Raw genomic sequence first — 24,512 nt, forward strand, 5'->3', positions numbered from 1 at the left:
ACATGGGATTTATTCTCTAATAAAAAAAGATCCATACCTTTGAATTATTTATAATTCAAATGTATTTAATTTCTATCTTAAGGTGACAACTCGTTAACTAGTCTCGGTTTTGCTTTGGAATTCATACTATATTTTATGATAATGAGATTAAACAAATATTTACATGTTTTGGTTGGTCAAACAATATTATCTCTTCCTAATAAAGAGGTTGAATATATACTTTATAGAAGCATTATCAAGAAGATGAGTATTACCCTAAAATTTATCAAGTGAGACGACAGAGAATATTAGTGGAACCATCAGTCATGTAAACATTTCAATTAAAAATATAGAGATCCAAATTGTTCTTGTTGCTTTAGCCAACAAGAAGCATAAATGCATAATGGAAATGAACTCATCAAATCCAGCCATTGAAGGTGCTGGAACTCTTTCATTTATTGTTTTTTTTCTTTTTAACAATTTTTAGATGATGTGCCCAATTTTTTTTATTGCCTAAGATGGATCAGAAATGTTGCTCATCTCTTTTGAAAGTTTTGGGTTTAAAAGCTAGCAATCTGTTGCGGGTAAGGTAGGAAACTAGTTGTCAATTTCAACCACACATGGAAATTAAACCTCTCCCTCTCAGATCATTGACCATGGTTCAGAACTCCTAAGATAAGACTATATACAATATATAGAATATAGATTTACAATTTCATGTAGGACATGTTGGTTGACCTTTTCCAAGAGCATGATTGATTGACATGGATTTATGCTTTCGCTTTAAATTTTTTTTTATTCTTATATTGTGCTTTTTTTATAAAAAATATAAAACGAGTTTAAAAATAAATGAGATGCATTATTCTAAATATAAGAAGAATTAATCTCTTATTTCCTACAAATTTTTATTTTCCTTCCAAAACTAGCTAGCTCACAATTTCTTTTTTCTTTGGTCGAAAAAGGAAAGCATTCATAAACACAACAAAAAGAAACCCCACTTTTTTTTTCCCTAAAGTGAATTTTGGGGGCAAAAGTAACATCACCCTCTAGCTTATGTGTCAATTCCGTATGGATGAAAAAAGAATGCAATAGCAGGAGTACTAAGCGCCGTATCCCATTGCCGAGGGTTGATTCTTCGATTACAATTAATCCTATGCATGGCTGATGGCAACCAAAACTCAGCAAAGTAAAGCACAATTCAAGTCTTCTTCTTCTTCTTCTTCTTCTTTATTTTATTTTATTTTATTTTTTGCTTACACCAGCTCATGAAACACTTGCCGTGTACGAAAACCCAAACACCCTAATCATGATCCTTAAATCCTTATCGATAATTATTAAGCTTCTATTCGGGCAACTAACCATGCCCTTATTTTTTTTTATCGGAGAAAAAGAATTAAAACATTATTCTTTTAAACAAAAAAATTATACATTAATTATTGAATCAAATTTAGATATATTACGTCTCATACCATTTCCAAACTTTGTTCACATGTTAATAAGTTTATTTAAGTTTAATTAAGTATTAAAACTTTTTTACCCCTTGCAGCTTTTAATTTCTTCCTTTTCAATTTGCCCTCTTGAATACCATTCATTTTCTTACTTATATATTGTCGTAACGGGTATTGAAGGTTCATTGGACGAATTTAAAAATAATATTAATTTTTTTTAATTAGATGTAATTGATTACATATTAAAATTTATCTTCTAATAAAATTTTAAAATTAATTAAATTTATTAAAAATTAATTTTTAGGTCTTCAAAAACAGTTCGGGTTCAGGAGTCTATTATGCATATAAAAGTATTAGCATCCTCATGATGCTCGTTTAAAATATTACCAATTAATTATGTGTTATCATTTAATTATGACTAAAATGGTCTTAATTTTAATATTTAAAATTTAATTTCTCAATTTTTTTTATTGTAAAAAAAACATATTTTTATTTTATTATTATTATTTTTTTTAGCACTTTTGTTTGGAAAAAATAAGAACCTTATTTATTAAAAAATTCTTGAAAATATTTTAATACTTTGGCAATATTAAAACGAACTTTCTCACCTAAGAAAATTTCAATAATCGCTACTCAAAATTCTTAAAAATCTTAACTTCGACAGCTCAAATTTATTTTCAATATTTATATATCAAAAAAACATAAAGTATAATATCCATAATTTAAAATCAAATAATATTTTCTAAAATTTATCCTTTATACTAAAATGAGATATTATTATCGAAAATTATTTTAAATGCTCCAATACATTGATGGCATTTTAGATAAATTTTTTACCTAGAGATTTCTAAAGAATCATTACTCGAATTTCTTTATAATCTCATCTTCAAAAATCTTATTTACTTTTATAATAATTATTTCTATTTAAAAGTTATATTATAATATAATTATCTATAAATAAATTTATTTTCAAAAAATGCATATTTTTATATTATTAAAAAAACTACTCAAATTAAAGAAAATAAAAAAAAATTTTCGTATTGAAATGAAATTTCTAAATATTTCAATATTTTGGCAATTTTTAGAAGACTTTTTTCACCTAGAGATTTTTTGAAAATCATTACTCAGACTTCCCGAAATCCCATCATCGAAAATTCAAAAAAATATTTTTTAATTATTATTATTAATACTAATATTATTGTTATCTCACCCTAATAGTTTTATAATAACATAATTGTTCATAAATAAGTTTACTTCCTATAAATGCATATTAACAAGCATTAGAACATATAAATATAAGGCATAACTAAATAAAAAAATCCAAATTATACCTTTGAAACTTAAGCCCAAAATAACTTAAATAATAGGGTCCATAACAAGAGCCCAAAGAGGATCCATAATGGTTAGGCTTTCTTTGGGTTAGACAAAAGGCTTTAGAAATGGCCAAGCTGATAGGTTGTAGGCCGAGTCCCTCTAGGTCAGGTGGACCCACTCAGTTCTTCATTTTTTTAACTATAAATTATTATTTTTTTAAAAACTTTTCATCTTCCCTTTAACAAAAAACACCTAGCATTTTTTAAAAACTCTCAAACAGCCAGTTTCTCTTCTTCAAGCCCAGATTTTGGCATTAACCTCTTTGCCGTTGTTGTCCGTCTTCGTCAAATAGATCTATTTTTTTTTTTCTTTTTGTTTCTTCATTCATTGCCATGACAACTTCATCTTCTTCTCTTTAGCTAAATCTTTTCTTTTTTCTCTCTTTTTTTATTTTTTTAACTAAAACTTATTTTTATTTTTTTTCAAGGTGGCTTTGGTACTGGTGGTTCCTCCATACAAGGAGGATAATGTGTTTTTTATTTGATTTTTTCTTTGATTTTTGGTTGTGGTTGGTTTTTAAGGTGATTGGGAGTAAGGCGATGATGGGTTTTAGTTTGTAGAAGTTGGTTAATAGGTTTATGGTTTTTTTCTAGGTTTGGTGATGATTTGTGAAATTTGGGTTTTTTCTGGTAGTGGAGAGGGTGATTTGGTTGGAACGGGCAAGGGGTCTAGGCTATGGAGAGGTTGAGTTAATGCTTGTAAGGGTTACAACTGGGGCTGGTGCATGCAGGTTTTTGGGTTGTTTGGTGTTGTGATGCGATGGTTTGGTGAATGGTGGTATTTTGGGTTTGGTTGTGGGTAAATGGTGGTGATACAAGGATGGATTTTTGGTGGTTTGATTTGGTATGGCAGTGGGTTTTTTGTGGCAGAGTGTCTTTCGACAATGTTACAAGGGTTACGGTCAAGACTAGTGTATATGTTGGGTGGTCGATCAGGGCTAGCTGTTGTAACGATTTTGGAGTCGCTTGACGAATTTGAAAATGAAAATAAAAAAATAGAGTCACCGCTAATATTTTTTGGCTATGTGTGATTGGCTACCTATTAAAATTTATTATTTTAATGAGATTTTAAAATTAATTAAAATTTATTAAAAAAATAATTTTATGATCTGCGAAACAGTTTGGGTTTGGGAGTCGATTACGTGTGGGGAAGGATTAGCATCCCCACAGCGTCCGTTTAAAATAGTTCCAATTAACTATGTGTTATCCATTTATTTTGATAAAAAAATTTTAATTTTCGATGTTTGAAAAATAATTTTCTTGATTTTTTATTTATTGGAAATTGATTTTTTTAATATTAATTAAAAATTGATTGTTCAAATTTTATTTGTGAAAAATAAATTAAAACCTTTTTATTGAAATAATTTTCAAAATGTTTCAGTACATTGGTAACATTTAAAAGAATTCTTTCTCACTTAGAGATTTCTTAGGCATCGTTTCTTGAAATATCTTAAAATCTTATCCTCAGTGGCTCGAATTTACTTTTCGTAAAAACTTATGTCATGCATGGAATGCAAAATGATAATATGTTAATGTGCATTTTTTATTTTACTCTTTTAGAAATTTTATTGATTTTTATTATTCTTTTTTGTTTAAAACTTTGAAGAAAAGAAGAACTTTTATTATATTGAAGATTTTTTATAAATATTTCAATACATTGGTAGTATTTAAAAAAATCTTCTCACCTAAAAATTTTTTAAAGCATCTCTATTCAGAATACTTTTAAAATCTTATCATCGGATAAATTTTTTTTTATATTTTTTATTCTTGATAGATTAGTTTATTTTTAATTTTATTTTATAAAAAAAATTTTTATTGTATTAAAAAATTTTTATAAATACTCCAATACATTTGGCAATATTTAAAAAAAAATTCTTCTCACCTATAAATTTCATAAGTATCATTACTCGAAATACCTTTTAATCTCATCATTGGATAAAATTTTTTTTTCTTATTTTTTTATTATTTTTGTATTATTTTATAAGATTTATTTTAAAAATAACAAAATTATCACAAATTTTTACTTTATATTTCATTATTTATTATTTATTAATAATTATTATAAAACAACAAAAATTTATTCTAGCAAATTTAAACATTTTAACAAGCATAAATATTAATAATAAAAATTTAAAATAACAAAAATAATATATCAAAAAATTCTTAAAAATTTTCAAAAAAACTTTTTGTACCTAAACCAGATTGGTCAACGGTCCAGTCAACATCGATCTGGTCTAAATGGTTCAACAATTTGGAGTTGGTCTAATTCAGGTTCAACTATTCATGGCTGGTTCAGTTGGACCAGTTAGAAGCTAAAGGTGAAGCGGGTCATCATGTTTGGTACACGAACCCTAGGTCAAGTCACGAGCTATCGTGCGGATCCTAGGGGCTCAAAATAGCCTCATTTTGGTCCTTATTGAAACGACGTCATTTTGGTTTTTATGGTTTATATAAAAGGCTCAAAATTTTTTTCAGTCATTTTTTCCTCTCTTAGAAAAAAAATTTCTTTTCTTCTCTTTCAGCCAAAACACAGAGGGGCTGGCCGGTTGATATCTCGTCGTTGTTGCCACCGCTACCAGTCGTCGGCCACCATTGCCGGCGATCGAAAAAAAATACCAAAAACACCAAAATATTCCCCTCAACCTCCTCTCTCTATATATGACCTCCTTTTTACTTGAAAAACCTCGATCGACATAGATCGGGGTTTAAAGTTTCAATCTCTTTTTTTTTTATAAACTAAAACTAACTATATATTTTTTTGTTTTTACAGGTCTTGCTTGGGGCTGGGTTCTTCATCGATTCAACGAGGACTATGATTTTTGTTTACGTGGTTTTTTTTTTTTGCAACAAGAAAATTTTTTTTCTTTTTTTTTACTTTGAAACTTTTTTTTTAGGGTCTCATTCCCTCATTTTTTTTTTTTAGAGACGGCCACAGAGCTTTATTTATAAAGCTTTGGCCGTGGCCCTATGCCTGTGTAAGTGGCACAAGACTAGCAAAGAGAGAGTGCCGTGTACGGCACCTCAGACACTAGCCTTCTTGCCCCTTTTGTTTCCTTCTACTTGGCCTTGGCTCTGTGCAGCACAGGGCCCTGGCAAAGGTAGGTGGTGCTAGTGGTGCCGTGCATGGCACCAAGCACCCTTTCCCCCTTGTTCTTTCTATTTTTGGTTTTGTTTGTTTGGCGTTTTTTCTTCTATTTTATCCTTTTTTTTCTCTTTTTTTGTTTAATTTTAATTTTATTTTTTATTTAATAAAATAAAATAAAAATAATAAACAGAGGCTTAGGCCTTAGAAAAACAAAATTGGGCCTCGAGCCTGATCAGAATCGAGCCTTAAGCCATTGAATCAAAATCGAGGCCCCTAACCTGGTCGCATCGAAATTGGGCCTTAGCCTAAGAACTTGATATTCGATAAATATTAAGTCAAGACCTGATTAAAAATCTAGACAAAATTGGTGTCTACAATTGTGTCTCTTTACACATTACTGAGAATCAGGAATAAGGCAAAGACAAAGATAAATACAACAATTTTGTTCGAAATCCAATGAGTTTTTTTTTTTAAACTAATCTGAAAGCTTTTCTCATCAAATTGAAGCGTCCCTCTTACTTGAGGCTCAATAATTTTTGAAAATTTAAAATTTGAAAAAAAATACTCCTCTAAGCAGAAACTCAACAACTTTAAAATTTATCTTAAAAAAGCTCCTTTTAGCAGAGGTTCAATGACTTTAAAAATCTCATCTTAAAAAGGCTCCCATTAGTAGAAGCTTAATAACTTTAAAATTTTATTTTAAAAAAAAACTCTTCTCAGCAGAGGCTTAATGACTTTAAAAATCTCATCTTAAAAATGCTATCCTAAGTAGAGGTTCAACAAAAATAAATTAAACCACCAAAAAATAACTTTGAATATTACCATCAAAGGATAAATAATCTCAGATATCACCACCAAGAAGATGTTAATAACTTTGAATATCGCACCAAAGAAAATACAAATGATTTTTTAACACTCGAATATCACCACCAAAGAAAACTCGAATATCACCATTGAGAAAATGCAATTGAAGCTTTAATACTTGGACATCACCACCGAAAAGATGTGAATGACTTTAGATATTACCATAGAAGGAAACTCGAATATCACTATTGAAAAAATGTAATTCAAGTTTTAACACTCGGATATCACCACTGAAAATATACAAATAACTTCGAATATTGCCACCGAAGGAAACTCAAATATCACCATTGAGAAACTATAATTTAAGCCTTAACACTCGGATATCACCACTGAGAATATGCAAATGACTTCGAATATCATCACTAAAGGAAACTCGAATATCATTATCGAGAAAATGCAATTTAAGCCTTAACACTCGAATATCACCACCGAGAATATAAAATGTCTTCGGATATCACAATCGAAGGAAACTCGAATATCATCATCAAAAAAATGCAATTGAAGCTTTAACACTCGAATATCACCATTGAGAATATGCAAATGACTTCGGATATCGCTACCGAAAAAATGTAATTCAAACTTCGACACTCGGATATCACCACTAAGTAAATGCAATTCAACCCTTGACACTCGAATATCACCACCGAAAAGATGCAATTCAAACCTTAACATTCGAATATCTCCACCGAAAAAATGCAAATGATTTTTTTAATGCTCAGATTTCATGATCGAGAAAATACAAGTGCAAATTCAAACTTTAAACTTGGATATCACCACTGAGTAATTTTGAAAATGTCTTAGATATCACCACTAAGAAAATGAAATTCATACTTTAATACTCGGATATTACCATCGATAAAATGCAATTCAAACCTTGATACTTGGATATCACCATCGAGAAAATGCAATTCAAACCTTGAAACTCGAATATTACCACCGAGACAATGCAATTCAAACCTTAACACTCGGATATCACCACTAAGAAAATGCAAATGATTTTTTTGACACTTAGATATCACTATCGAGAAAATACAAGTGCAAATTCAAACTTTAAACTCGGATATCACCACTGAGCAATTTTGAAAATGTTTTAGATATCACCACCAAGAAAATGAAATTCATACTTTAATACTCGGATATTCCATCGAGAACTTTGAAAATAATTTATCATAATATTTTTCTTGACTAATGCCAATTTCACTAGGTCAATAACTTTCCTGCTAGCTTGATTGAGGTTAAAGCTCTCATTTTGTGCCATTTCATTGAAATTCTTAATCCTTTGAATATATTTTTTCTTTTTTAATGTTTTCAAAATTAACGAACACCATTACAATGCAAATGACTTCTTTTAAAATAATAATGCAAATGAAATGTAAATGTTTTTTCTTAAAATAATGATACTTATGGAATGCAAACATCTTTTCCAAAAATACCAATGCGCACATTCCTATCAATGATGGATAAGCTAATGATGCAAATGCAAAGTCAAAAGATTCAATTGCTTAAAATTTTTTTTTCTTAAAAAAAAACTGTAGACACCCAATTTGGTCTAGGCCCGGATCAATTAGGGCCTGGTCCAAATAGGTAAGTCTATTTTTTTATTATTATTATTTTTATTATTTTTATTATTTTTATTTATTATTATTATTATTGTTTTTTTTATATATATATTTTTTTATTTTTATCTTAGGTATTTATTATTTATTTATTTATCATTACTATTTATTAATATATATATCTTTATTATTTTTTTTTCTTTTTCTTTTTTTTTTGTTAATATTTATAGGTATATAAGATTATATGTTATAATTTATCTGTTATTTAATTTTAATTTATCTGTTAATTTTTTTGATTTATCTGATTTATTTTCATTTAAATTTTTTTTTATTTATTCGGCTAGAAATTGGATTGGGATTCAATCAGAAGAGTCCATGTTGGATTCAATGATTGAATCCCGATCCAAAGAGGAATTGGGATTGATTAGAAACTCTTCTGATCAATCCCTATAAAAGGGATCCTCAGGAACAGAACACACATACAGAAAATAGTGAGAAAAACAGCTACTGGTTGAGAGAAAAAGGTATATAGAAGAGATTTGAAGGCTAAGAAGGGTTTAGAAGCGTTAGAACAGCTTTAGGAATCGGGAAAAATTTTTTTGGAGATTTTTGATGAAATTTTTTTTTCTAGAAAATTTCCAAATTCTGGTGAATTTTTCGACGAACATTGAATTTTTCGGTGAAGATTTCGGCCAAGTTTGAAGTTTTCTACCAACTTCCTAGTTTTCGATGACATTTTCAGAAATCGATCAATTTTTCGACGAACTTCTAGTGAAAAACCCAGATTTCGATGAAAAATTTCAGAATCTGGTGAATATTCAATCGGAGTTCTTCGGGCATTTTAGAGAGAAGGGAGAGAAAAGAAAGGAAGAGAGAGAGGGAAGAGGTTCGGTCTGTTGAAAAACGAAGGAACTAGCCTTATATACCTTCCCACAACAACGCCATTTTTGCGTTAAATAACCCAGAGGATCTGCGCATTTTGCCAAGATCCGACCCTACCCGAGCTTCGACCCGCTTTTCGACCCGCGCGTGTTCTGCCTCCCCGAGCCGTTAGTCGAGCCAAATCGATCCGACATCCTGAGTCGCTTTTCCGAGCCGTTTTTCTTCCTTAAGCCAAGCCGAGCCGAGCCGAGCCGTTCTCCGAGCTGTTTCAGGTTTATTTATTTATTTATTTATTATTAGATTAGGTTTTTTTAATATTCTTTTATCTTTATTTTATTTTTAGTTTACTTTTCTTTATTTTTTTATTATTATTATTTTTTATTTTCACTTTTATTTTGTTTTATTATTTTATTTTCTTTAAATAAAATAAAAAAAATATTTTTGGGGAAAAGTTGAAAGTATCAATTTTCTTTAAAAATAAATTTTTAAAAATCGATTTTTGAGGAAAAGTTGAAAGTATCAATTTTTCTCGAAATTAAAAGTTTCCAAAAAATATTTTTTGAGAAAAGTTGAAAGTATCAATTTTCTTCGAAATTAAAAGTTTTCAAAAAATATTTTTGGAAAAAAGTTGAAAGTATCAATTTTTCTCGAAATTAAAAGTTTCCAAAAAATATTTTTGGGTAAAAGTTGAAAGTATCAATTTTTCTTAAAAATAAATTTGCAAAAATGAATTTTTGAGAAAAAGTTGAAAGTATCAATTTTCCTCGAAATTAAAAGTTTTCAAAAAATATTTTTGGGGAAAAGTTGAAAGTATCAATTTTCCTCGAAATTAAGTTTCAAAAGAATATTTTTGGGGAAAAGTTGAAAGTATCAATTTTTCCTGCACAAAAATAATCATTCTTTTCTTTTTTTTTATTTTTTATGTTTTTAATGTTAAATAATCCGACAATGGAGCCTTTGTAAGTGAAAAAGTAGTTTTCTTGCATACTCTTGAGGTGAGAGAATTTTTTTTTCAATTTTTTGCTAAAAGTATTACAGTTAATTGAGAATAATTTCCAATAATTAATTATTTGGTAAAATTTTAAAGCTCATTGGATAACACAAATTTAAGCTGGTACCATCTTTTGATGGGCGTTGTGAAGGTGTTATAACCTTCCTCACACGTAACCGAACTCCCGAATCCTATTGTGGTTAGTAGACCTGAACCTATTCTTTTAGGGACCCTTAAACTTAGGTGTTCCTTGAAAGGATAGATTCTTTAGGTGGCTAATCGCACATAGATAAAAAAGATTGGTGGCTACTCCCTTAAGTCAATGTCTAGCGATAGATCCCTAGATCTAGACATTATGACAAAAATAAAATCAAGATATGCAACTGGCCAAAATCTTCTTTTCTTAAATTTTTCAAAATTTTTTTCTTTCAAACTGGAAACATTCATCTCGTTTCAATTCCAAATCATTTTCTTTGTTGCTCATTTTTCATCAAATTTTGCTTTCCTTCTTCACAATTTGGATTTCTTAACTTTTTTTTTTCATTTTTTCATCTTCAAATCAAACATGCATATGATCAACTCAAACTTGGTGAAAGTGAATTGAAGAAAATAAGCCATCAAACTATGGTGAAACTTAGCTGATTAGACATACATTTGTATTAAAAAGTGTTTCCCATAATGCCATTTATTTTCTTCAAAGTTCTTTTTTTTTATTTTTTTCCTCAAAAACATTTTATTTTAATGACAAAATCTCACAAAAAACTATCTTAGTCAACCTTTATGAAACAATGTGACTCTTAAGTGTCTAAAAAATGGTGATCATTATTGTGCACATGTCTTAACAGAATGGTATTTTCATCTTTTCAAATGACTTGGATGATTAATCGTCAAATTGAGGTCTACAGCTTGATATGGAAAACTGAATTTTTATCCAGGCTCAACAACAAATTCTGTTTGAAGGTTCTTTTGTGGTTAAATCAATTTTGACACCCTTTTTAGTATCACAATGTGGTTTTTTAATAGATATCAAGCCTAGCTGTGGTAAATTCAAGATCATATTGGGAAAGGCCAAGATTTTCTATCTCAATCATTGGTTACAATAAGTTTTCATGTTGCAATCTCAATTTTGCTCTAAACTATTTTTTTTTTTTTTGGGTTTTCACCCTATAGCTTTATTTTTTTATTTTTTTTATTTTTTCTTCCTTTTTTTTCTTTTTTTTTTGACGATCTCATCGTGCACTTAAATGCTCTTGTGAAAGAGAAAATCTTGCAAAAAAAAATGGACAAAGGTGAAGTTGGTCATAAAGATTCTGCAAGGAACAAATTCTTCGATTCAAGTGTCCATGTTTGATCAAAATGGACTTTTCAAGGTTGTAACATAGGCCAGGGTTTGAGGTTCTGAAGGAATTGATAAATAGGCGTAAAACATGTATTTGAAAGTGATTGGACTAAGGATCATTTCATATCATGTGAAGGACTTTCTTTTGGATATTCATCCTTTTTATTTCTTCAGTCATAACATCCAATCATCTCATTCTTCCCTTTTTATTTTTACTTTTGCTCTTTGCATATTTCAGCATTTGTTGAAATATGTTCAAAACTTTTAAAACTCAATTTGTCTGACATTTGCTTCTACAACTTAAGGCATTTTTCATTTGTCGTCAAAACATGACTTCATCAAATAGATCTTTTTTATGTTTTTCCTCTAATGTAGAGGGTGATCTTTGATCACGGTTCATTTAGAAAAAATTCACTAGGCTCAAATGAGTAGCAAATGGATAATTTCTTATTTGTGAAGGGATGAAGAAAGATGGCCATTTGTCATCTCAAGCCTAATCACTTGTGCTGAAGAATGGTTCCTTGATAAACCTAAAATTTTATTTTTATCGCCTCTTTTTTTCTTATCTTCTTTTTTTTTTACTTTTTTTTCTCTTCTTGAGATCGTTTGAATATCTAGAGTGCACAATGTAACCATCAACATTTTTTTTATTTTTTTTTGTTTTTATAGCTCATATGACAATCAATCTCTGCCCTATTTTGATAAATCAATAAGGTTTATGTAATAATAAAAATCATGTTAAAAGAGTTTATTTGGGTCTCGATTGTGCAAATCATCACCAAATTGGATAGTGGTATGAACTCGATAATTTTAGGGCAATTGGAAATCATTCTCTTTTGCCAACATGCCCCTAGATAAAAAAATGAGCATTTGTGTATTCGTGGCTATCTAGATGACTTTTTATTTGAAGCATAGTCTTGACACATATCGACTCACCAACATCTAGATAAAAAAAAGCATCATATTAATTTGATTTTCAATGAACTCAAAAAGTTTTTCCAAATTGATCATTTCAATATTTGTTGCTTTGATAAGAGGTATCACAAAGTTCAAACTTGTATCCTTTGGAGCATTAAGGTTTCTTTTTCAAGTGATTTTAGGATATGAAAAGGACATAGGAATATTTTATTTGGGTAGGTTCATAATAACGACCATAAAATTTTTTTGAGACTTTTTATTATGAAGAAGAAAAAAAAATTTTTATTTTTTTAAAGGCTTGAGATAAAAAAAAAAAAAAAAGGCTTTTAGCATTCAGATTCAACTTTTATACAAGTCATAAAGTCCATACACATGTCTAATATAGAAGTGGAAAAAGGAAACAAAATGGGCACATTTTTTTAAATCAATCTACCTCTTTACAACACCAAATGAACCATCATTTTCTCAGAAAAACCACAAAACCATTATCCAATTCTTCATCTTTCCATTGCATCCAAATTATTCATATTAAGGTAGAAAACTTTCAGTGACATGATGATTCCTCTTAGTTTCAAATTCTATTTTTTCATCTTTAATGAGATCTTTAACCTTGTATTTTAGTGTGGGATAGTTCTCAGTTGAGTGGCCCTGATTTTCATTATGTTAATCACACTTTGCATTAGGATCATACCATTTTGGGTAAGGGGGTTGAGGGGGTTCTAGATGCATAGGCTCCAAAAATTGATTTTAAATAAGTTGGGGTAATAATTCAGTGTAAGATATGGAATAGGGTCAAAAGTGGTTCTTTTTTTAACATTTTTTAGGGCTTTCTGATGACTATTTAAACTAGGTCTCTATTCTGGTCGAGTAGGTACAACGAGATAGGTGGGTGTCCAAAAGGATGGCTAAAAATGAGGTAGATAAGTTGTTTGTTGGAGTGGCTAATATGGTTGATATGGATACGGGATAGATGTAACATTGTTTATAGAATGGTAATGGGTATGACGTGGAACCTTTGAACTGTTGCCTCACATAATTCACTATTTAGGCTTTATTTTCTTTCTTTTTGGTAGCTTTGTCTTTCCTTGCTTCACTTATCTCTCCTGCATTGAGCTTACCATTTTTATAGCATTTTCGATAATCTCACTTAATATCACCATATCTACAAAGTTTTTTGTTGCATTACTTATCAGTCTCTCATAGTACGATGCTTTTAAGGTGTTCACAAATAAGATAGTTATTTTTTTCTTAGTGAAAGGAGGTTGTACTTGTGTAGCCACATCTTTCAATCTCTGTGCATGCCTTTTAAAGCTTTTTGTTACTTTTATTTCTATGTTTTATAAAGATAGACGATCTGAAACTAGATCTATGATATGCCAATATTGTGTAAGGAATGCACTTATGAGCTTTTGCCAGGAATGAATACAAGTCATGTCTAGTTGAACATACCATCTAACTACAGATATCATAAAGCTGTCCTAAAATACATGCATCAACAGCTTCTCATCATAAGCCTATGCCGTCATCTTACGACAATACATGGTGATATGAATCATTTGGCATTTCATGCCATCATATTTTTCAAACTCAGGGCTTTTGAATTTAGGTGGAATAACCACGTCTGGGACCAAACAAAGTTCAGCTGCATCTACAGAGTCATAAAAATCTATTCTCTCTATAGCCCTAAGTCTTTCTTCTAATAATTTCATCTTTTACTAGGCACCAATATCTTCTACTTTCTCAAGTGTCTTTATCCCTAGCTCTTTTCTCTCTTTAGGATCATCCAAATCAGGAACCAAAATTGGCTTAGGTGATTTTTTCATCATAACAGGATTAGCAAAATTTTGGAACTATCCTAAAATAGGTGTGGATTTCATTCTTGGATAAGGATTGGAATATCCTTTAAGAGTAGAAATTTGCACTCTGGCTCTTTGAGAAGGTTGGGTCAGTCGTGGCTCAAACCTTAGAGGGTATATAGGATCCACCATGTTTGGCGATTATTCTTGAAAGCTGAGATTTTCTTTCATTGCTTTTCCTTTATCAAGATTCTTAAGCATGTCCATTATCTCATCAATATCCCCTTTTAGTTCTTTTTTAACATTTTTCATCCTCTTAAATCGACTAGCCTATTCTCTATCCATGATTCTTGTTTGAGCTCTGGTGTTGTGTGAATAGCGAATAGGTTGAGTCAAAATTTTTATTGAGTAAGCTATTATTGAATCTTTATTACCATAAATTTTTTAAAAATCAAAATGCCATACGTTGAAAATGTTATTCTTTTTTTTGTTTTTGATTTTTTGAAAAAATGATGCACATGATGCATGAATGCAAATGTGAGATATTTGCTCTTAGACAAATTCCAGCACTAGAAACTTTCATTGATTCATACAACTTTTGTTACATGAGATTTATCATCCTAGAAGAGATAAGCAAATCCGTAGTTCTATAGGATCCATGAAAAACTTCTTGGGAGAAAGATGTTCTAGGGTAAATACCTCAATGCAAAACTATATTATATGATTTATGTAAAAGGAAAAAGAAAGGAAAATAAAATCAAGTTAGTGTGAAGATGTGGTTTGAGATTAAAGAATTTTGAGAGATTTTTTTTTTGTTTTTGTTTTGTTGTTTTGTATTCTTACATGTTTTGGACTTAGGTGCTTTCTACAAAAGGGTTAGCAAAGCTCTACTTAAGGTTGCCTTCCTATAGCTTATTACGTGCTTGGTTTAGATTGACACGCATCTAAAGGTTTTTAAATTGTTTCTCACTGTCATCCATGTTGGGCTAGCAAGGTACCCCGATCCTCCCCGATCCTCACCCATTATAGACTATGAATGGAAATGGTTCAATTTGAGTAGAAGTATTTCACTTGCTATTACAAAAGTTATCACTTCATAAGAGCATAGGTACTATACTTCCTCCTATAAGGGATGAAACCCATGTATAAAGCTCATGCATGAAATGCAACGTATCATTATGTGTGCAAATGTATCCTAATTTATTAATATATACAAAAAAATAAAGCATAAAAGGGCATAGTAAAAGAAATATGTGAAATCTTCCTTTTTGTTTTCGATTTGTTTTTTTATTTTTTGGCTTTTTTTTGTTGAAAATGAAAATAAAAATCTAGGAAATTAACAATTAAATACCAATTAGGTTGTTTAAATAAAAAATTAAGGATAACATATAGTTAATTTTGGCTTGACCTTTGAAAACAAAAGCTTCTCCAGTGCAATCGCCAAGCTATTGGAACGGTTTTGGAGCCACTCAATGAATTTGAATGAAAATAAAAAAATGGAGTTGTCACCAATCTTTTTTGGCTAGGTGCGATTGGTCACCTATTAAAATTTATCCTTTTAATGAGATTTTAAAATTAATTAAAATTTATTAAAAAGATAATTTTATGGTCTGTGAAATAGTTTAGATCTGGGAGTCGGTTACATGTTGGGAAGGATTAGCATCCCCACAGTGTCCGATTAAAATGGTACCAATTAACTATGTGCTATCCATTGATTTTGATAAAAAAATAATCTTATTTTCGGTGTTTGAAAAATAATTTTCTTAATTTTTTTATTTATTGAAAATTGGTTTTTTTTAATATTAATTAAAAAATTATTATTCAAATTTTATTAAAGAAAAATAAATTAGAACTTTTTTATTGAAATAATTTTTAAAATGTTTCAGTACATTGATAACATTTGAAAGAATTCTTTCTCACCTAGAGATTTCTTAAGCATCGCTCCTCGAAATACCTTAGAATCTCATCTCGGAGGCTCGATTTTACTTGTTGTAAAAACTTATGTCATGCATGCGATACAAAATGCTAATATATTAATGTACACTTTTTATTTTACTCTTTTAGAAATTTTATTGATTTTTATTATTTTTTTTCATTTAAAACTTTGAAGAAAAAAGTAATTTTTATTATATTGAAGATTTTCTATAATTATTCCAATACACTAGTAATATTTAAAAAAATCTTCTCACTTAGGGATTTCTTAAAGCATCTAACTCAAAACACTTTTAGAATCCTATCATTAGATAAAATTTCATTTTTTCTCTTTTTTATATTTTTATTCTTAATAGATTACTTTTTCATTATTTTTGTATTATGTTATAAGATTTATTTTAAAAATAACAAAATTATCATAAATTTTTACTATATATTTCATTATTTATTTATTTTATTAATTATTATTATAAAACAACAAAATTTTATTTTAGCAAATTTAAACATTTTAACATGCGTAAATATTAATAATAAAAATTTAAACTAACAAAAATAATATATAAAAAAAATCTAAAAAAAATTCAAAAATTCTTTTTACTTGAACAGGATCGATCAAATGTCCGATCAACATAGGTCTAGTCCAGATGGTTTGGCGGTTTAGAGCTGATTTAATTCGGGTTCAATGGTTTAGGGCTAGTTCAGTTAGATCGATTGAAGCTAAAGGTGAAGCAGGTCATCGGGTCAAGTGCACAAACCCCGGGTCAGGTCACGGGTTGATGCACGAATCCTGGGGGCTCAAAATGACATTGTTTTGGTTTTAGCGATTTATATAAAAGGTCTAAAATTTTTTTCAGTCATTCTCTCATCTCTCAGAAAAAAAAAAAACCTCTTTTCTTCTATTTCAGCCAAAACGTAGGTGGGCCAATGGGTCAATGTCTCATCGCCATCGTCGTCGTTATCGGTCATTGGCTGCTATTGCCGATGATTGAAAAAATACCAAAAACACCAAAACATTCCCCTCAACCTCTTCTCCCTAGATTCGACCTCATTTTTACCTAAAATAGCCCCAATTGACATAGATCGGGGTTTAAAGTTTCGATCTCTTTTTTTTTATATATATAAATTAAAACCAACTATATATTTTTTTTTGTTTTTGTAGGTCTTGGCGCTGGGTTGCTCGTCGATTCGGGGAAGATTGTGATTTTTGTTTGCATTATTTTTTTTTTTTGCCAACAAGAAATTTCTTTTCTTTTTTACTTTGGAAACTTTTTTTTTTAGGGTCTCTTTTCCTCCTCTTTTTTTTTTGGGATGGCTATGGCCCTATGCCTGGGTAAGTGGCACAGGGCTTGACAAAGAGAGGGTGTTGTGTACGGCACCCTAGGCACTAGCCCTCTTACCCATTTTGTTTCCTTTTACTTGGCTTTGGCCCTGTGCAGCACAAGGCCCTAGCAAAGATAGGTAGTGCTAGCGGTGCCGTGCACGGCACCAAGCACCCTTGCCCCTTTGTTTTTTCTATTTTTGGTTTCTTTTATTTAGCATTTTGTTCTTCTATTTTTTCTTTTTTTTCTCTTTTTTTTATGTTTAATTTTTAATTTTTATTTAATAAAATAAAAAAAATAAATAGAGGCTTGGGCCTTAGAAAGACGAAACTGGGCCTCGAGCCCAATCAAAATCGAGCCTCAAGCCCATTGATTCAAAATCGAGTCCTCCAACCTGGTTGCATCGAAATTGGACCTTGGCCTAAAAACTTGATATCTAATAAATATTAAATCAAGACCCAATTAAAAATCTGGATAAATTTGGTGTCCATACTAGTAAAAAGGCTAGTGGGTTCAGGTATATGTCGACTAGGTGTTTTCTCTAATGGGTTTGAAGGAGGGGTTTAGTGACAAAGCTAGGTGAAGGCTAGGCAAAGTTTGTCCTAGGACTGGATGAAGATGCTGGGATAAATAGGGTTTAGTGAAGGTCTAGTTCTAGTAGAGATGGAAAGACGATGATGGCATAAGTGAAGGAAATGAGGACTTGATGCAAGGGAGGCTTGTCTTGAGGTAGGTTGTTGAGGAGGGTACTGGCTTCTTAGGTTTGAGATGGGTGCTAGCCTCACACTGGTAAAGGCTTTCGCTATAAGGATTTTTTTGAGAAAGGGTTAAGGGTAAGAGTGGGTGCTGGGAATAAGCTCACTTGGTGTGTTCAGGTTTTTGGGTTGTCTAGTGTTGTGACATATGAGGCCTTCACGGGTCTTCGTAGGCATTGTGTTGAGGAAAGGTTGGGCTTGCAAGGGTTGTGGAAAAGCTAGGTTCTCCTGGACTTGGGTGAAGATGCTCATAAGTGCATTTGTGGAATAGAGGGGCTCCAAGGTAAGAATAGGTGTTGGCTCCTCCTTGTACATGCTATTTATGAATTTTTATTTGTAAATTTCATAATGGACAAAATTGTAGGTGTTGCAAGGTCTATGAGGGTAGTAGCAGGGCATTAGCTCAATGTGTTGAGCTTGAAAATTAGTGGTGGCTGCCAGCCACTTCCTCTTATTTTATTTTCCTTTTGTTTTTGATTGTTTTCTCTTTTTTTTTTAACTTAATTGTAATAATAATAATAATAATAATAATAATAATAATAATTTATTTGTATATATTTTGTTAATTTTCCAATTATTTGATTAATTCTAAATAATAATAATAATAATATCAATAAAATAAAATAAAAATTAACTAATTTGAAACAAATTCGAATAGACCCAATTCAATTTAACATTTAAACCAGCTCAAATAAAAATATGCAAATTGAGCCAAAAAATTAAATAAATTCAAATTAACCTATACAAAATTGAGTATATACAGTTACCTCTCTTTGTACATTACTGAAATTAGGAATAGGACAAAGACATAGATAATAATTTTGTTCGGAGTTAACGATTCAAAGCTTTTCAAAAAAAATATTTTTGTTTTGTATTTTTTATTTTGATTTTTTTTAATTTTATAGTTTTTCCTGATTTTTTTTGTTTTGTTTTTTTTATTTTGATTTCAACTTTTTTTTTTAAACTAATAAACTTGACCATTTGAAAACAAGTTTAAAAAATCTATTAAACAAAAACTCAATAACTTTTAAAAATAAAATAAGAGATCATGCCCAAAGGTCTTACAAATCTCAAAACTAAAATAGATTTAGCTCGAAAGACTTATGAATCTTACTTGAAGGACTTAGAGATTATGCCAAGAAGTCTTACAAATCCCAAAAACTTTGAATGTTCCTCGTAGTAGAGGTTTTGAAACTTTAAAATTTTAAAATGTTTTGCCTGAAAGTCTTGTAGATTATACATGAAGGTCTTAGAAATTATGTCCAGATGTATTACAAATCTCAAAATCTTTAAATGCACCTCGTATCAAAGACGTTAAAACTTTAAAATTTTATTACAAATCTTGAAATCTTTGAATGCTCCTCATATCAGAAGCATTGAAACTTTGAAAATTTCAAATGTTTTACTTGGAGGTCTTAGAGATTATACTAGAGATCTTAGAGATTATACATGGAAGTCTTACAAATCTTGAAATTTTTTAATGCTTCTCATATTAGAGGCTTTGAAACTTTGAAAATTTAACATATTTTATCCGGAGGTCTTGCAAATTATGTCCGAAAGTCTTAGAAATTTCAAAATATTTGAATGCTCTTTATAGTAAAGGCATTGAAACTTTAAAAATTTAAAATGTTTTGCCCGAAGATCTTAAAAATTATGCCCGAAGGTCTTAGAGATTATCTTAGGTGTGGGTTTAGTTTAATCTAGGTGTCAGCTAGACTAGGCTTGGTTGATCGAGTGCCAGCTATACTGGATCTAGTATGTTAGCAAAATTGGGCTTAAATATCATCTGGGTGCCAGTTGATCTAGACTTAATTTACTAGCTAAACCGAGCTTAAATCTTATCTTGTATTATCTTTTTTTCATTTTTTCAACCATCCCTTCGCTTTTTACAGATCATTTTTCTTTCAACCTTTCAAACTTTTTTGACATTTTAGTCTTTTTTCAAACTGTTTTCTCTTTTTCTCATCATTTTATGATAGACTTCTTTATCTCTTTTTGCCCCTCAAAATAAATACAAGTGATTTTTCATAATGTAAATGCCAATGTTCCTTTCATGTAAACGCCTTTACAAATACTTTTTCTATGATACAGATTTAATGATGCAAATACAAATGTCTTTCTAATGATATAGATGCAAGTGATGCAATTGTGAATGTCCCTTTCATATATGGATATGAATGAAAAAATCTTTCGTATGATGCACATACAAATGCGAATGTAATTGATGCAAATGCAAATAACTCTTTCATGATGTAGATGTAGATGCAAATGTCTTTCTTATGAAGCACATACAAATGCGAATACAAGTGATGCAAACTCGAATATCTTTTTTTATTTTTGCAACATGTAGATAAAATAATCTTTGAACTTTTTCAAAAGTGATCATAAAATTACCCTACATAAGGTATCTTCGTAATCAATGCGAAAAGTTAAAAAATCATGACTTTCAAATCTTTAGAAAATTGATGATTACTATTAAAAATTATTGGGGATTGAGGTAATTGACAATTCAATTTTTTTCACTGGTTGACATATTGCAAAAAAGGTTCGACAAAAGTTGTAATGATTATTCTTAGGCTCACAAAAGAGATCATTTTTCTAAAATATTTTTCTTTTATTAAAAACATGATACTTCAATTTGCATCAAAACTAACCATTTTTTTTGAAAAAAAATTTTGGGAAGAGAAAAAGGCTAGATTTTTTATTTTCACTCTTTGATAAAATGTGAAGTTTTTAATGAGTACTGATTTTTCAAAATGTTTTGCATTGTGAATTTTTATTATAGATAGAACAATGGAACTCTAATTCTTTTGAGGTCTTAAAAGTGGCTCTAGCTCTAAATTGCCCTTTTTGAATTTTCACCTTAGATTTATGTTTTCTAACAATGAAAAACTTGATAAAACCTTTCCAAATATTAACAGGTATATACAAATTTTCAGGGACATAGCTCTTCAATTCAAGTGTTCGTATTTGATAAGAATGGATTTTTTAAGGTATGTAATGTAGGCCAAGGTTTAGGGTTCTGAAAGAATGGATAAATAGGCTTAAAATATGTTATTCAGGGTAATTAGGCCAAAGATCTTATGGAGTTTTCTCTGTATAAAATGCTATGTGTCTTTTTTTCCTTACTTTTACTTTTTTTTTTCGAAAATATATGATTTCAACTTTAGCACTCTTTTTTCTTGAATTTTGTCTTTTTTTTATTTGAAATTCTAATTGATACTTTATTCGCTTTTTGTCTCATGTTCTTATCTCTGATGAACATGTCTTTCTTTCTTTGCTTTTTTTTATTTTTTTTTATTTTTGAAACATCTAACTTCAACTTCAGCATTTGACTTTCTTGAAGTTTTACTTAAGATTCAACAGAAACCTTATTCACTTTTTACCTCATGCTCTTATCTTTAAGGTGCATGTATTTATTTCTTTGTTCTTTTGTTTTTACGTTTTTCTTTGAAACATTTGACTTCATCATTAGCAAACTACTCTATTGAGTTTTTGGAATTCTAATCGAAACTTGATTCACTTTTTGCCTTAGGCTTTCATCTCTGAGGTACATGTTAGACACTATCAATATCAAATACTTTCCTTAAAATTGGTCTCTTAAAAAGTATCCTTATTTTGTCCTCTAGTGTAAAAGATGATCCTTGACCAAGGTTTAACAAAAAATTTAATAGACTAAAATAGGTCACAACTGGATAATTTTTTTACATGCAAAGGATAGAAAAAGATGGTCGTTCATCATTTCAGACCTGATCACTTAGTTAGAAGAGTAAATTATTTGAAAAAAAGAGATAAAATACTTCTTTTTGTTTTTATTTTTCTTTTATTTTGTGTTATAACCATCAATTGTTTTTGCATGACTAATGCCCCACCTTGTTTTTCACTCAAAGTTCTTATGACGATAAAAATCAGGTTATATAGGATATTCCATATTTGATCGCATAGTTCAAAGGAAATTTCTTTTGGTTCCAAATTGTTTGGCATTTTTTTGGTAACATAAAGGGAAAATGTATTAAGGCATGAAACAAATTGTCTTAGGTGAGAAGAAATTTTGTATCTTTTAGTTAATATGCCTTAAGATGTGCAACAAGGACTACTTAAGAGAGAAGGTTTAGGCATTTTTCATGTCTATGGGCATTAAAAGAATTTGGATGGTTCAATCATATTGACAAATTTTAACACACATTGAATTACAAATTATTTTTCGTCCATATTTTTTTGGCTGGCACGTTATTTGTTGTATACAATGCATCTTTGTTGTTGTTGTGTGGAGTTCAACAATGGCAAATTGGCTTATTTACTAATCTTATCTGTTTCAAAATAAGTGACTGTACATTCAAGTTTATCAGTGATTGCCTTGGTAGTGACAAAAATAAATTTCAATTTAAGAGTAATCTATTTTACAATAAATAAATGAGGACTTCTACATACACTTCTTATAAACATTTCTTAAAAAATAAAAGGTATTTTGAAATTTTAAGCAATGATGTAACCTTTTTTACATTAAAAAAAATACTGTGTTTTTACGAATTGTATATAACATTTCTCTAACAAATAAAAGCTTGTATAGAGTCCGTTTTGCAGTCCAAATTCTTTACCATGTATACAGCCTTCAAAGCGTCCCAATTTTTTTTTATTATTTTTTTAATTTTACATAACTCCAAAACCCATTTTTTATTTGCCCCCTCCAATAAAAAAAAAGAAACAGATACCCTTTTGTTTCTTGTGTTGGAGGATTAAGTTAAGGGCGAAGTGAAGAAAAAGTTTGTTCAAGTAGCAAGTGGACTTGGAAGTGGAATCACACTCACATATGTAGTAGGAAAAGATAATAATAATAAAATCTTCAAATATTGACGAGCACCTTATCTACACAACCAAAACAAGACAAATTAATGGGAAACATTTGGCAATTTAACACGGGAATCAATTGAAGATGATAAACATGAGTGCATGCTTTGCCTGCCATCGATATATTCATGAGGTTGAGAGATCGAACCTAGCATATCCATTAAAGAAAAATGTCTTTCGTATGCTTTTCATTTCATTGTTGCTAATTCTGAAGAAGACAACAAATTTTCACTTTAAGAAACCAATAGTATTTCTTTTACTTCAACGAGTTTATGAAGATTTTTCCATTACTGCTTCCAAATGCTCACGTCCTTTCATTTGAGTATACCATCTTTCCTAGGAGTACTTTATTCACTTCTCCCGAAACTAACACTATTTTCAATTTAACTTGAAGGTTCATTTAGATTCCATTGCATTTCCGATGTGATGGAATTTATTTATTTTTTTCTCAATTGTATTAGGGGCATTTGAATAGCATTCCAACAATATATAGTCGATTATGGGAATTTAACTTAAGGGTTTTTATTTCTCCCTTCCTTTCAATCTAAATATAGCATAAATTTTGTTGTGATAGTGCTTTTGTTACTTTTTTTTTTTTTTGGTTTTCGTGCTTTTTAAAGAATTTTTAATATATGTAAAGCAAAAGTAAAAGAAAAAAAATATTTTGCTAAGGAGTGCTTCAAGATTGCGTTTAGATGAAAATTTTTTAAATTTTGAAAAGATCATTTATAATTGTCCTCAAATGCCAAAAAGAAAAAAAAAGGTGAATTACTTGGTGCAAATTTTTAAAATGGAGAAAAATAAGTAGAAGTAGATTTCAAAATACATAGACTCTAAAGAAAAATAAACGACATTCATAATCTTATTTTTTATTTCATGATTCGTCTTTTTTCATTGATTCCTAACTGAGTTGCGAGTTGCTGTCGACTCTGGAGTTTTATTATTCATTGAGTTAGATTTTTTCCCTATCATGGCTTTATGCTAAAACTGATTAATTTGCAGCAACTGTGCAAGGGTTCAGAGTTCTAACCATTTGAACTTTGCAACACCATCAGAAAAGCCCAATCAATAATGAACAACCCCTTCAACCCAACCCAAGTTTAAGATTGTGGGCTATGACTTGAACCCAACCCAATCCTGCCTTTCAAATTTCAACCCAACATAAACTTTATTCTTAACAAAAAAACACAAAGGCATGATGGGCTCTCATTTCCCAGTTACTACCATTACCTTATTTCTATTCATCCAATGTTCCAGGGAGGCCTAAAAAAACCAAATCTTTTTTGTAGATATTAAAGTGAGTGGTGGAAACGAATTCGAAATTTAATTTAATTAATTAATATAATTATTTTTATAAAAAATAATATTTAATATATTTAAATTTTAAATTTTAATACTTATAATTTCTTTTTTTATACTAAAAAAAT

This window comes from Durio zibethinus, chromosome 22 (genome assembly GCF_047325235.1).
Source record: "Durio zibethinus cultivar Kanyao isolate XHJ-2024 chromosome 22, ASM4732523v1, whole genome shotgun sequence".
In the NCBI taxonomy this organism is placed as follows: Eukaryota; Viridiplantae; Streptophyta; class Magnoliopsida; order Malvales; family Malvaceae; genus Durio; species Durio zibethinus.